The following is a 16,886-nucleotide window of genomic DNA, read 5'->3' on the forward strand; positions in this document are numbered from 1 at the left end:
AAGTGACTGCTGATTGGTAACCAAGTCCTTAAGAGTGATATGACAGTTAAAAAGGTAACAGCAATGAATGATTTGAGGGATTCATTTCAATTCATGATTAATCAGTTGTTATTTAGTAACTAAGTTACTATTATTTTATCTCAATTAAATATTATCTGTGCAAACGACAATTATATCCGGTCAGTGTTTTACTTCTGTTTTATGAAATTTGTTTAATCTAGAGAAGAATGATTGTTTAGTCAGAGTATAATCCAGTCGACTAACTCAAGGTTTTAACACTAAATCATGTAGTAATAATAATGTTGCCTTGTGTTTATCATAAAAGTAAACTTTTCCACATTGTGAATTGAACTTTCGTTTATTGAGTTCAATTGAAATATACCTATAGCCACCGTTATGTTTATTCATCTCTATTAATTCTTTATAGTTCATAGACTGTATTCATGTTTAAGCATATGCAACTTTAGTAGACTGATTGTTACTTTATAGATGCCTTTACTTTTATCCTATTTTCTTTTTTGAGCTTATTCATCTATTTTGTTCTGCCATAAATCATCTCACATAAATAAACATTAATATGAGTTATGATTTTGTTTACCTTAAATTTCTTTAGACATAGAATTTAAACAGAGTTCAAATTGGAGGTATCATTATCAAGTTTTGACTTGACAATTTTGAATAAATTGAGCATTGGATAGATTGTTATAAATAAATAATATATTTGTAATATCCCAATGAGTAGAAAAATTAGATTTTCTGACTTTTCGTCACTCAATGTAAGCCACTTCTTCAGATAATAGATGACCAAATTAAAATTAATCCAAGTGCAAACAGTACAACGGAACAAGACATAATACTCGTGTTGTTCCGTTGTAGTATTTGAACTCGAATTAATTTTAATTTGGTTATTTATTGTCTGAAGAAGTGGCTTACACTGAGTCACGAAACGTCAGAAAAAAAATCCAAGAATTCAAATTAGTTTTTCATTCAATTCAGTCGATTCAAATATGCTATTATGACAGTAGCGTATTGACGACCTCAGATCTCAACAAATAATCTCTCATAAATCATGTTTTTGCTTTAGACGAAATGATGTTAATTAATGAGTTCCATTGGTTATTAAACCATAATTCATGTTAGGAAAGAGAATTATATATATATATAATAGTAAGTTTTTTTTACAACAGAACTTTCCGCTGAATTTTGTTTTCCAATTTTCATTTCTGATTGGTAATTTCTGTTAACTTGTTGTTCAGGAAGGGTAATTTGACACTAAAACCAAACAAACCTATTTTGTACTTCCATTTCTTTAATGTTCAACAAACCACTAAGGCTTTCCTGAAAAGAAAACTTAATCTTTAATTAGCAACTAAATGAATACCCTTTTTTATCACGATTCCTTTCAGTTAATTCAGTCCAATACAATGGTTAAAATGTATTTATTCCCACAAGCTGATTAAATACTAACACTTTTTAATTTGTTTTATTCATATAATTACCAGGTACAATCTGTAAAATGTACTGATTAGCATTTTTATATATATTCCAATATATATATATATATATATATATATATATATCCTATCATACAAGTTTTCGAAGCAATTATTATTATTATGAATGTGATTAATTTGTTCCAATTGTAAGTATGAATCTCATTTCCTTTATATATGTTAATATATTTGCATATATTATATAAGATTCATAAACTGGGAAAAAAACAATCCATACTCAAAGTGGTGTGCCAAAATATCCTCCATATTATTTAATGTTATAATGATAAAAATAAATCATTTTTTTTTACTTATATTCATCTTATGAAAGTAAGTATATTTCATCAAATAAGAAAAATAATGGTTTGCAAATTTCACATTCTATTTAGCCATTATTTCCTCAATCTTAAAAATTTTCTTCCATAACCAATCTACTTTCATTCAGATAAAATATATACACTTGTTTAAAATAAAATGAATGAACACAATGTTTATATTGACGTGGAACAAGTAGATCAAGAAATGGTAAAGCAAAAATAACAAATAAATAAACATAACAACAAAATTATTTGAATAATTTGTGATTTGTTTGTAATGTGGAAAATATGCATAATAATAATAATAGTAATAATAATAATAATGGATTACAAATTTTGATATTTACTAATATAAGCATATGTACTTTAATGGAACATTACAAAAAAATGTCTTATATTTGGTTAAAAAGATTAGAGTTTCATTACCATTATATAAAAAGTGTTAAATATGATTTCTGATTTCTAGATGATGATGATGATGATGATGAAATCCGATTTATTTACATCGTTTACTTATTTTATTTGAATTATGATACAACTATTGATTGTCAATAAAAAATATAACGGGAGTTATTAAATGTTCAGTGTTATTCTTTAACCAATGGTCAATAATGTTAAACTTAAAAATCATCAAAACCGTAGAGATTAACCGATAGTTAGATTGTGGTGTGGTCTACTTATATCCACAAAAGTAGTATATGGTGATGGTCAGACATAGAATGTATTTTGGCAGAGGACTGATTAGGAAAGAATTGAAAACAAGCGCAATTGGTAGGAAAATACATGAACATTGAAATTAGAGAAGATGAACTGATATTTGCAGAAGGAACAGTTAAGATTGAGACAATTGATTGTTATATTGCAAATTAACTGTTTACTGTATGATTACCAGATTTTAGTAAGACAGTTTGTAATTTGTGTTTAAATACATTCGATTGTCCCCACTCGTGTTCTTGTTCACTACAAGATGCTTTGGACTATACTCTACAAAACCGTATACAATGTGTTTTGTATTAACAAAGTTATATTTTATAATCTATTTGGGAATTTTTTATTTTTTTTGGAGGTTAACATTTAAAAAGATTGTTTTAAAAGAACAATAAAAAAATGAAAAAAAATATCTTTATAAAACTTCAGTAGTATTTTACAAAATGCTAAAATTTTATTATAACAAAAGAAGAGAGCTTTTCCGGTTAGATAACATTTCTGACTTTAATATTACATCTTTCTTAAAAAAAATAAGAAAGTATAAAGTCAGCATATCGTAAGATTATTGGAACTTTAGCGTAATGACCATTGAAAATTATTATCAGTAAGTGTTTTTTCTGTATTAATATCAAATTTTCAGAAGGGGTTTTGTGGAGATTTTAGTAATTTAAAAGACTGTAAGTAATCGTAACTAGTGTTATGTAATCGTATGACTTCAAAGCTTCCTAAAATAAAAATAAACTTCAGTTTACAAACAGCTATGAAAACTCACTTGTAGGTCCTGGGTTCGAATCCCGCGAGATGTTTATTTGTTCTGGGTTTTAATGGCTAGAAATAGTATAGTGCATTGTTATTCATAGTATTTTATTCAAAAATCTTTGTTGGATTGTTAAATTATCGTCAATAATAAAAATATTCTAATAACATCAGAATAAATTTCCAATTCATACCCATTATATGACTCAGTAGCTGAGTGGATAACGAGATGGCGTTTGAAGCGAAAGGTACTGGGTTCGAGTCCCAGAGTGAACATCAACTCTGAGATTCAGGCTCATCCAGCTGATGAGTCCCAAATAGGACGAAAAGCGTGTCCTGGGTTCCACTACTAGCTGCTATCCATTATATTTAAAAATTCTCAATATTTCTTCAACACTACCAAGACACAGTCGCATGAATGTTGTCGGTGAATAGTATGCTTCGTTATTACCAGAACTAATTCATTTTTGGATCAGATGTATAATAAATGAAATAGTAAGGAAATTAATGTAATCAGTGTTAAAAAACGTAACAATAACACATCAGAAAACTAATAAGTTACAGACATGCTACTTCTGCCCATGAAGTGAGTTAATCTTTTCCATAGTGGTGTTTGGAAAATTAAAATAAATCTGAACAACTATGTAATTTGTTATATTGATACCAAATTTTTTCATCAAAATAAACACCAAGAATAAATCATCATTTCAACATTTCCAAATATTTTGGGTGTTTGTATTACTTAGTGATTAAAAAATGTAAATTACTTTGATGTTTAAACATTTAAAACCAAATAGTCATAAAAATAATCGGAATTTTCACATGGCTGTAGGTACGAAGCTTCGAATCATCAGCAACGGTATAAAATGCATGGATATAATGTTTTAATGAGCTTATGAATTCTGTGTCAAATTAATAGTTCGATCAATAGGCAACAAGATATTGAGAAAACAGTATTCACTACACAATGACCAGTTGACAGAAATTAAGCTTATAATAGATTCTTCCTATGAGTTAAAGAGAGTAAAATATTTCTTTTACAGTGAAAACTGATCACATTAAATTATAGATTAAAAACTATCAAATTTCTACATGCTTTTTTGGTTTGAATTTTCCTTCCGATTTTATCAAGATGATGCTGTTCTGTCTAGTAAACTTGCTTAATTTTTGAAGGAAGAAAAAAATATTTGCTTCTGGAGGTCAGCTGAAGAACTACTTCTAACCAAGAAGTATTGAACAAGTTAGTTAATCTTTTCCTAGGTTTCTCAGCACTAAGCAATAACGACCTAATATGTAAACAAACGTGATTATTAATATCCAATCGTTTACATCCTCAGTTTTAACCAATTAGTGGTCGTCCAATGTCTCAGTTCGAATTTGATTCATTCCATGTGTTACGAGTTTCCAATAAAATCTTTGAAAATCTCCCGAATAATTACCCATTACACATTCACACTACATATTGAGACACTACTTGGTCATTATAGCACACAATATTCATATAATCTTAACAAAATTCAAACTTACTTCTTTCTTCAATGAAACATCTAACATCCATCTATTAGTCCACTCATTTGGGACTTTACGTAAGATAACCTCTCCAGAAGTTGTTTCTACATTTACATTGTTGATACTAGATGATAAATATTTGTTTAAAATGTCAATATTTCAGAAATTCTTGTCTGACTAAACAGAATTACTTCAATGTTACATCTCATTTAAAAACATTTCGCTTCTAAATCTTTTTGTCAATTTTTTTACAAATTAGTTTAAACATACTTGTCTGTCAATTTCAGTCAAATTTCTATCGAATTTTCCATTCTTAACACTCTCCATAGAAATTTATATACATTGTACAAATGATTTGTTTAAATAAATGACATAAAAAATATTCCTTTTATTTAGTTCATTGAAAAAGAGAAATATTCATCACTGAAATAAGAAAACAAACGAAGTACTACTTGTCAACAGATAGAATAAATAGAAATATAATTATGAGGGGGTATTTACGTAGACATTATCTGCTGTTAAATAAGCAGATTCAGTAGTAGTAATATTGACGCCAGTTTCTATATATTATGATATTTATAATAATAAGATATGATGACATTTGAGTTAGATCACTTATGATAATGATTGATCAATTTATGGAAATGAAACTATTAAAATAATATTCAAATTGTTTGTAGAGAAATTTCCATAGGTAGTAGAATGAGTACAATAATCATGTGAACATAAAAAACAAACGATTCAGTCATTTTGTGGTGTGGTCTGCTTATATCCATATAAGTAGTATATGGTGATGGTCAGACATAGAATGTATTTTGGCAGAAGACTAATAAGGAAAGAACTGAAATGAGGCGCAATTGGTAAGAAAATGCACAAACAATGAGATTAGAGGAGATGGATTGATATTTACAGAAAGAATAGTGAAGATTGAGACAATTGATTGTTATTTTACAAATTAACTGTTTGTTGTATTGTTATCAGAATTTAGTGAGATAGTCTGTAATTTGTACCTAAATACATTCGAATGTCTACCACTAGTGTTCTGTTCACAACAATTTGAGCGAAATTATTCTGTTGTCAATTATACATATTTCAAAAATAAGTAAATATCACCTCCTGCCAGAAAGTGAATAATTTTTATCTATTCAAAAACAGTTTGGGTATCTTCAGTAGTGAACATACACATAGCAACTAATCTAAAATCTAAATAAACTGGTAGAATATTTTCAGATCATTTGGTAAATTTGTATGTCTAACCTTTACAACTATTCGAAATCATGTGTATTTTATTGGTCAGTGACTCAATATCACTTCACTTATGTTTTTTATTGAAGTGTTTTGTGTGAATCTCAACTTCAATTAAAATCATATTTTATTTTCACTTGGTGTTGTTTACTCGTATCTTCCCATTGTTATTTAGGACTGCAATTGATTAGTGTCTTGTTGGCATATGTGCATCCTATGCGGACTGCCTCGATATTGCTTGAAGTCACAAGCTTTGTAAGCAAAGATGGATAGTGGCTAGCAGTGAAATCCAGGACATCCGTTTCGTTCTTTTATAGGACTTGTAGGCTGGATGTAACTGCATCTCAGAGTTGATGTTCACGCTGGGACTCGAACCCAGTACCGTTCGCTTGAAACGCCATCGCGTTATCCACTTAGCTACTGAGTCCTGATAGCCACCTGCTTGTGCAATGGAGTGAAGTTATATTCACTTGATGTTGTTTACTTGTTTAAATAACTTTACAATAGTTGATATAGAATTGAAATCAATGAAAAAAAGAAAGACTTTTCGCTAATTTTATTTTAAGCAGAAATGGGATCACACTATAGCATTTTACTTTCAGAAAAATGAGAAACCATCCAATAGCTGCATCGTCTGTGTTTACTCATTTTTATTTATTTTGTGCATAGTTTTACTCTCACTACTTTTTAGTTGTCATAATCTAGAAATCTTTAACTTTGTTGGAAATGGATATGACTACTTTACATTTGAAAAACACGAACTATCGAATTGCCAGTCAGTTTATGAATGGTATTATGTGTACAAATAAATCTGGAGATCTTAGGTGTGATTTCATATGGGATTGTGTAATTTTGCAGTGATCAGTCCAAATAAAAATAAATTAAGCGTCCAATACTATAAAGGTTGGAATGAAAGATTCTTGTAGATTGTTTAAAATACTACATTCATATAACTGCTCAGTTAATTGGTATAATTACTGAATCGAATAAGGTGGTCGAAAGGAATAATTTGGTTTACGGGATCGATTCTCATTTCATTACTGAGAAGGTTATAAATGAAAAAGCACTCTACTTACCAATTGAAGATACCCATATATTAGGAAATTATAACTATTATTTACCTACAATAGTCACAGAGATACTTTACCTATAAGTTGTTTACCAGTTAACAAATAAACTATCAAGAATTAATGGAAATATGTGTTGTAATAAACCAACGATTATTCACTTCTGCTTGTTGTAACATAAGTTTTCATAAAGATTCATATCTATGAAATGGATCTCATATTAGAATCCACTTAAATTTAGTAGAATAACCTATCATGATTTAGGATAAACTTTTTTATTAAAAACTGATTCACCAAATGCTTCGATAAATTTATTAGTATAATATATTATCATTAAGCTAATCTTTACCATCTAAACTTAAGAAATATAATCTTGTTAATAACTGTAAATGTGTTAAAATATACTAAGACTAATAAATGAGACAACAAGTCTCCAACAACATTGACGTATAGTGTGATTTTCAATTAACACTGAGTCATTAGTGTTAGGTGATATATGCATTTATTTACATATATGTATGCTTGTATAAATAGTTTACTGAAACTTAATTGTATTCTAAATGTACATTCAATGATACAGCATTTGATTTCTTGACAATATTTTTAAAATTATTTAGGTGTTTCCTTTAAAAATTTCCATTTACGTATTTCATCAGTTCCATAGTTACCAATCTTGGGGAAATAAAGGTGAACTAATTCATTTAGTATTGTTTGTTTGCATCTTCCCATTGATGTCTAGGACCGCAACTGGTCAGTCTCTAATTGGCATATGTGCATACTGTGCATATTGCCTCGATATTGCGTTAATTCACAAGCGTTATAAGCAAAGATGGATAGTGGCTAGCGGTAAAATTCAGGACGCGTGTTTCGACCTATTTGGGACTCGTCAGCTGGATGTACCTGCATCTCAGAGTCGATGTTCACTCTGGGACTCGAACCCATTACCTTTGGCTACAAATACCATCACGTTATCCACGTAGCTACTGAGTCCTGATAGCCACTTGCTTGTGAAATAAGGCTATATCGAGGCGATACGCACAGTTTGCACATATGCTAATTAGAGACTGGCCAGTAGCAGTCCTAAACATCAATGGGTAGATCCAAACAAACAATACTAAATGAATTTAAACTTCATCTCATTGCACAAACAAGTGGCTATTAGGACTCAGTGGCCAAGTGGATAACGCGATGGCGTTTGAAAAGAAAGTTACTGGGTTGTAGTCCCAGAGTGAACATCAACTCTGAGATGCAGGTACATCCAGCTGACGAGTCCTAAATAGGACGAAACGCATGTCCTGGATTCCACTGCTAGCCACTATCCATCTTTGCTTACTATGAAGGTGAACTAATGTTAATTTAATTTTGAATACTGTACAGTTTAACATCAGAAAAAGGTTCCCGTCATGGAAGAAACCTAAAACAAATCCATACATTTTTAGTAATTAGCATGAAAAAATATAACTAATGATGATATTGAATAAATTAGAAAGTTTTTAGTAGCAATATTTTACATTTCCAGTAGCCTACTATTCATTCTGCTTTAACTCAAATGATTTTACTTAGAATAATGCTTTTGATACACGAAAAGCCTTAAATCTTTAAATTCTGACATATCCATACAAAAATGTTTATTAAGATAATTCAATTCCTAACTGTAGGCTATAAAGTTTGGCCATATGTCCATTAATCTCTTTACTCATTGACAAACTCATTTCAGTGTAAAACAACATTTTAACCACGTATATGTATATTAGTTCTTGAAGAAACAGATTTTTCCTGGACGATTCCGTTGTTCATGAAGCAAGTATATTTCAGTTCAATTAGCCATATCTAAAAAAAAGAACAATAATAATAATGGATTCACAAAAATTTCTCCCTTGAACGTAAACGTTTTCAAAAGAATTGAAGATTTAATTGATGAGAAACTGAAAACACTAAATAATCTCAGCCATATAAGTGAAATAATATAACAGCGAAAGAAGAAAAGTAAAATTTATAATTTATTTATAAATAAATGAGAAAAATAATGTGAATAAAATAGCTATGTAACCCAAGCAATTTTGTTGAAATCTACATCATATTTTAATTACTGAAATTAATAACCTAATGGTCAGTCACAACGTAGAACTTCGTACGTACGTACATCAGTTTGAGTTGCCATACCACATTAACACAGAGATGCAGTTGTCGATTCAAATCCCATAGTGGTAGAAGTAGTAAGAGTATAAGCAATAATCGGAAAGACTAGGGTTTGAAGATTTTATTCAAGGAGTATAATCTAGTGAAATAAATCTGGAAAGAAAAAAAAAGATAGAGACATGAAAAATTCAGAAAATTAGAAATAACACAGAATAGAGATCTAAATTTAAAATGATCAAAAGAAGCAAAAGAACCAAACCAATAAGAATGTATTGCATAAACAAAAGATTAATAGACTGGGTATTCACAATTTCTATAGAGTTTGGGACAATAATAAGAGTAAAAGTAATACGTTCTGTTCAATATTTAAAGTTTATGGATTCGAACCTAGGAGTCATGTTTACTAGCTAAGATGGTCATAATATAAGTTATCAGTTCATATACATAGTCACATAAACTTTTTTATAGGTTATTCACTAATGCTGTTATCAACTAATCTTTAAAATGTTTAAGAGTCATTACATAAAACTATTTTCTATTTATGTGAATGAAAAATATTCACTAAACTAAGTGCGAATAGGTATCTGTTAATCATGAACAAACACTGTAAGATTATTTGCTCTACTGAAAACAAAACGATAATTAACTAATAAAGTAAAAACTTCATAATGTATTTACAATATGAATAAATATTATACTGTTTGCCGGAAATATCTACAATAATGAATTATGAATAAACAACTGGTTATTGAATAGTTTTCAACAGAACCAGACAAAAAATCAATAATGCGATTTTGAGAGTGGGTTATTGTGTTTTAGGATGTAGTCAAAGTTAATCATCTAGAAACATGACTAATTTTGTAATTGTGAACATGTAATGCAACTCCGCCTGTAGCTCCTCCGGGGGTTACTGCCGGTCCCAAGCCCGAATAAAAGAGGAGGGTTGAGCATGGGGTTAGCGACCCCATCCCGTAGAAAACTAACTCGCTAAAAAGACGCTAACCAGAAAAAAATATTCAAACCATTCAAACTCTGTCCTCCGAGTTGAAGGAATAATTATGACGTCTCATGATGAAAGCCGAGTTCCTTCGGAAATCATGAGGCCGATGCACCTTCTTACAACCAGAGCGACAATTTTTATAGGTACATGGAATGTCCGGACAATGTGGGAGACCGGAAGAGTCTTCCAAATCGCTGCAGAAATGAGAAAATACAACCTGGAGGTGCTTGGAATCAGTGAAACACATTGGACACAGGTTGGACAACAACGACTATCTTCAGGGGAACTTCTGTTATACTCCGGTCATGAAGAAGAAAACGCCCCACATACACAAGGAGTTGCATTGATGCTGTCCAGAAAAGCACAAAATGCACTTATTGGATGGGAATCTCATGGACCAAGGATCATCAAAGCCTCCTTCAAAACAAAGAGAGAGGGCATTACAATGAACGTCATCCAATGATATGCGCCTACCAACGACTACGATGAAGACGCTAAAGACCAATTCTACGATAGGCTGCAGTCGATATTCGAGAGGTGCCCAACCAAGGACCTGACCATTCTGATGGGAGATTTCAATGCCAAGGTTGGAATGGACAACACTGTATACGAAGACGTCATGGGACGACATGGACTGGGAGAAAGGAACGAAAATGGTGAGAGATTTGCAAACCTATGTGCCTTCAATAAACTGGTCATAGGTGACACCATATTCCCACACAAAAACATATACAAAGCCACTTGGATTTCACCGGATCACACTACACAGAATCAAATCGACCATATCCGCATCAACAAAAAGTTCAGGAGGACGATGGAGGATGTGAGAACCAGAAGAGGAGCTGATATAGCATCCGATCATCATTTGCTGGTCGCCAAGATGAAACCAAAACTTAAGAAGCACTGGACAACGGGGCGGACAACATCACAAAAGTTTAATACGGCCTTTCTTCGAGATGCTGACAAACTCAACAAATTCAAGATAGCCCTCAGCAACAAGTTCCAGGCCTTTCATGATCTACTCAATGGAGAGGGAACTACCATGGAGAGCAACTGGAAAGGTATCAAGGAGACAATCGTCTCAACATGTCAAGAGGTTCTGGGCCAAAAGAAGCACCATCACAAGGAATGGATCACTGTTGGTACACTGGATAAAATTGAAGGAAGGAGGAACAAGAAGGCAGCAATCAATATCAGCCGAACAAGAGCGGAAAAAGCTAAGGCACAAGCCGAATACACAGAGGCAAACAAGCAAGTGAAGAGGAGTATCAGAACTGACAAATGTTAATATGTGGAAGATTTAGCGATGACAGCGGAAAAGGCTGCAAGAGAGGGAAACATGAGACAACTGTATGATACAACAAAGAAACTTGCTGGAAATTACCGTAAGCCACAAAGACCAGTGAAAAGCAAGGAAGGCAAAGTAATCACCGACATTGAAGAACAACGAAACAGGTGGGTAGAACACTTCAAAGAACTCTTGAATCGACCAGCTCCACTGAACGCACCCAACATCGAAGCAGCACCCACAGACCTCCCAATCGATGTTCGCCCACCAACAATTGAGGAGATTAGCATGGCCATTAGACAAATCAAGAGCGGCAAAGCAATAGGACCAGAAAACATTCCAGCAGAAGCACTGAAAGCAGATGTAGCAGCGATCGCAAAGATTCGGGATGAAGAACAAGTACCAACAGACTGGAAAGAAGGACACATTATAAAAGTGTCAAAGAAAGGCGATCTCAGCTAGTGAGATAAGTACAGGGACATCACTCTTCTCTCAATACTAGGAAAAGTCTTCAACAGAGTATTGTTAAACAGGATGAAGGATTCCGTGGACGCCCAACTTCGAGATCAACAAGCTGGATTCCGTAAGGATAGATCGTGCACAGATCAAATCGCAACTCTGCGGATCATTGTGGAACAATCAATGGAATGGAATTCATCACTCTACACCAACTTCATTGACTACGAGAAGGTATTTGATAGTGTGGACAGGACAACACTATGGAGGCTTATTCGACACTACGGTGTGCCTGAGAAGATAGTCAATATCATACGGAACTCCTATGATGGACTAAACTGCCAAATCGTCCACGGAGGACAACTCACCGACTCGTTTGAAGTAAAGACCGGTGTTAGACAAGGTTGCTTACTCTCACCCTTTCTCTTTCTCCTGGTGATCGACTGGATGATGAAGACGTCAACAACTGGAGGAAAGCACGGGATACAGTGGACAGGCAGGATGCAGCTGGACGATTTAGACTTCGCGGATGATCTGGCTCTTCTATCACAAACGCAACAACAAATACAGGAGAAATCGACCAGTGTAGCAGCAGCCTCAGCAGCAGTAGGTCTCAATATAAACAAAGGCAAAAGCAAGACTCTCCGATACAATACAATATGCACCAATCAAATTACACTTGACGGAGAAGGTTTGGAGGATGTGGAAACCTTTACATATCTGGGCAGCATCATTGATGAACGCGGTGGATCAGATGCAGATGTGAGGGCGAGGATCGGCAAAGCAAGAGAAGCATATCTGCAACTGAAGAACATCTGGAACTCAAAACAACTGTCAACCAACACCAAGGTTAGAATTTTCAATACAAATATCAAGACAGTTCTACTGTATGGGGCGGAGACGTGGAGAACTACGAAAGCCATTATCCAGAAGATACAAGTGTTTGTCAACAGCTGTCTACGCACGATACTTCGGATCCGATGGCTAGACACTATCAGCAACAAGTTACTCTGGGAGACAACAAACCAGATTCCAGCGGAGGAAGAAATCAGGAAGAAGCGCTGGACGTGGATTGGGCACACTTTGAGGAAATCACCCGATTGCGTCACAAGACAAGCCCTCACATGGAATCCTGAAGGTCAAACGAGAAGAGGAAGACCAAAGAACACATTACGCCGAGAAATAGAGACAGACATGAGAAGAATGAACAAGAACTGGATAGAACTAGAAAGGAAGGTTGAGGACAGAGTGGGTTGTAGAATGCTGATCGGCGGCCTATGCTCCATTGGGAGTAACAGGCGTAAGTAAGTAAGTAAGTAAAAGAACATGTAATGCGGAGTGAATATGAAGAAGTGGGAATTTCAGGTTTCAAACTATTGTCAGCTTACCTTCATGTGCTTTAACATAATTATGAAACTTTTATCTGTATCTACATTTTGTTTCATTCAAATAATGATAACTATTATTGTTGTCGTCATCTATTGTCCGTATAAATCATAAGTTGACTTGTTGATGACCAAACCATTTTTCTTTCTAACATAACTTCTGTTAATTAGTAACATAATAACAATTATTCATATAGTGAAATTTACTAAGTACATTTCAGGCTTTGCTTTCATCTTTCTAAAGAGAAATCTCTTAATTTTATTTCTTAATCAGAATAAACATTGATAAAACAGAGATTATTACATGAAAATTGATAAAATAACTCACTTTTATTACTTACTTACTTACTTACGCCTGTTACCCCTCGTCGAGGAGCATAGGCTGCTCACCAGCATTCCCCATCCAACTCTGTCCTGGGCAATCCTTTCCAGTTCTTTCTAGTTGTTATTCATTTTTTTCAGATCTGCTTCTATTTCCCGAAGTAATGTGTTCTTTGGCCTTCCTCTTTTCTGTTTCCCTTCCGGATTCCAAGTTAGCGCTTGCCTCGTGATCACTTTTATTAGTATGATGAAAAAGATGAACTCTAAATGATTAAAGTATTTTTTACATTGACAGATAATTAGTTACTATACTACCTGAATAAATTATTCAATGTTAAGCTGATGATTAAAATTAAACTTGAGTATTTTCTTAAGAGATTGAAGTGATTCCGAGAAATATTAATCCGCACTCAAACTAACTTGTAACAATTACACACTAAAACAGTTTGTGGTCCTAGGTTCAAATCTCGCGAGGTGGGATCATGGACGTGCACTACTGAGGAGTCCCACAATAGGACGAAACGGCCGTCCGGTGCTTCCAGGTTTTCCATGGTGGTCTAGCTTCAATTGATTCATGATCTCAACTATCGAAATTTGTGATTAGTTAATCTTCCTAATTTTGATCAGTTGTATTCATAAAGTAAAGTGGATATTTATGATACGAATTAATGAATTCTTACTTAAAATAATTTTGAATCTGGTTTATTTATAGAAGCATTTTATAAATTGATATAATGATTATTTTTCAACTGTATATGCTCGAATAAAAAAGAACTTAAGACCTGATATATAATAAAATTATTGTAGTCTTCCAATATCAAAGCTATAGTTAACTTATCCTGATTACAGTTTGTCGATCAAAGATATCTTAAGGAAGTCATGACTGACATGGCTTTCATGTAGAAAATGTCTTTTTTTTTACTGAAAATTTAAAAGTTCAGTATGTGATCGTTTGTCATAAGGCTCGAAATCACCTAATTAAGGTTATATATTTTCATGTGGCAACAATCAGTTACCATGATGTATTCATTCTCTTTTCAGGCTGAAACTGTTTAGTGAAATCGATCTTTAATTTAATCAACCTTAACATAACTAAGTCCTGTACAAATTTGTTTATGTAAAACTGTTATTACACTCACCTGAGAACATAACTAGAAAAAAATATAAAAATCTTTCTTTATACAAGACTTATAAAAGTCTTGTTTTCTAGATAATAAATATTGTCTTTCAAATATTTCATTTTCGGGACGGTTATGCATATATGAATATATATGAATATATACATAACATGTACGTTGAAATGAAAATAAATAATTTTTTTGATAGTTGAGATCATGCGTCAACTGAAGCTAGATCACCATGGAAAACCTGGAAGCACTGGACAGCCATTTCGTCCTATTGTGGGACTTATCAGTTGTACGCATCCACGATCCCGCCTCGCGAGATTCAAACCCACGACTTATCGGTCTCGCGCGCGAACACTTAACCTATAAACCACTGAGCTTGCATCCAACGGTGTTAATGTCTAACATCAACTAATCCACGAAATTGAGCGACACATCCACCATTGTCTTCAGTGAGTTACTATCTCACAACAGACCTGGTTGAACTTCACTGATCACTGCTTCTCCCTAGAACTACAGGAAATACCTCTTGAAGCCAGTCACTAGTGTGTATATGTTGATTAATATCAGAAGGGGTTTTTTATGAGAAGATTTCTATTTATTCTTTTAATAAATATTTTTTTATTTACAATATTTTATTGTAATTTGAAAAGTTGCAATAATTCATTTTTAGGTTTTTTTTTACCTCAGCATTTAAAATACTGACATTTGTAGCAAGCCCATTCAACTATTGTATTATTTGTGTACCCTCTGTAATTTAGACATTCAATCCACTTTGTAAATTTGTGTGAGTCTGATTGAGCGCATGTGTCTGCACGTAAATCTTTGATCTGTTCTCTCATTGGTTGTAAGCAAAGAAAATCAATAATTTATCGACAACCCCATTACACTCAAAAATATATATGGATTTTTAATACTCAACGACACATACATACTTACTTGTTTTCCCTGTGTGCTTGTTATCTGAATGCTTGCAGATTTTTATCAAACTTCAATAATAAACTATTTCTATAACTGGTGTTCTGGCTTTTGGATAATCTTGAGTAAACCCATAATTTTACTAGATTTAGCCTGCATTAAACATTCAGTTAGCGGGATATTATTTATTTATTGGAGTCAGATATAGAGGAGTTAATCCTCTACACATTCCTACACAAAAATTTAAAAAAAATATTGATGAATTATTAAAAGAGGCTTGTGAACTTGGGAGTTATTGTAAAGCATTGTACAATGCTGCAATGGGTTTATCCTGGTTTCAGATGTGTTGCAATAAGAGAATAAATAAAATAGAGCCTGCAAACTTTCTATTCAGCATACCATTTGATATTTGACAACTCAGGAATCGCAAAAATTGAACTGAAAACCTAACGGTCATCATGAATCAGTATAAAAAAAACTGTAAGTAGGTTGATATGGATATTTAAAAAATTGGAAGAATTAGTACACATCCGAAAATACCATTTGCTGTAGTTTAGTAATCGTAATAACGGATTTTTGAATAGTCAATTGTAGCATCAAACGAAATATGTCTATTTAGTGTATAAATCTGTTTATATTATTAAAAAGTCACTAAAATCAAAGGAGGCAACACGATAGTCAGTTAGGAACTGAAAACGTCTTTTGACATTTCTAGTTAAAACGAAAAAAATTCCTAAATTCAAAATGGAAATATTTATGTATTTGACATTTATAGAAGTCGTTCTCGAATTAGTATATACATACATTGAAAATCGAGTAATAGAAATTAGTTTCATGAATATATCACTTCATATAAATCAAGTTTCACAAAGTATTATTGATCAATGTCATATTTCTAACATTCCTCATACAATTTCAGAGCTCTAAGGTACAAGTTTCATCAGAATAGTTGATACTGATGATTGTTTGGTTGAAACGTTCTAGGGTTATCTGAAAAACGAGTTTTAAAACCAATTATTGTTGATTCTTTAGATTTTACTCTTACGTAATTCCTTACCCTATACTTTTGTACTAATCCTGATTTATTGTAATAAGAGTAATATCAAATGATTATGATTTAAACTATAAGTTAATTTTAGCTAGACCACCACTGAAAACCT

The 16,886-nt window shown here is 32.6% G+C and overlaps 1 non-coding gene across 1 annotated transcript; it reads right to left on the minus strand.

The window, feature by feature from the left end:
- Positions 1-6,382: 6,382 nt before the first annotated feature.
- Smp_tRNA_00498_Pseudo_TTC.1.1 lies at positions 6,383-6,454 on the minus strand. The gene has a single exon. It is a non-coding gene (tRNA).
- Positions 6,455-16,886: the final 10,432 nt, after the last annotated feature.

The sequence above is a fragment of the Schistosoma mansoni genome, chromosome 1, assembly GCF_000237925.1.
Source record: "Schistosoma mansoni strain Puerto Rico chromosome 1, complete genome".
Lineage (NCBI taxonomy): Eukaryota > Metazoa > Platyhelminthes > Trematoda > Strigeidida > Schistosomatidae > Schistosoma > Schistosoma mansoni.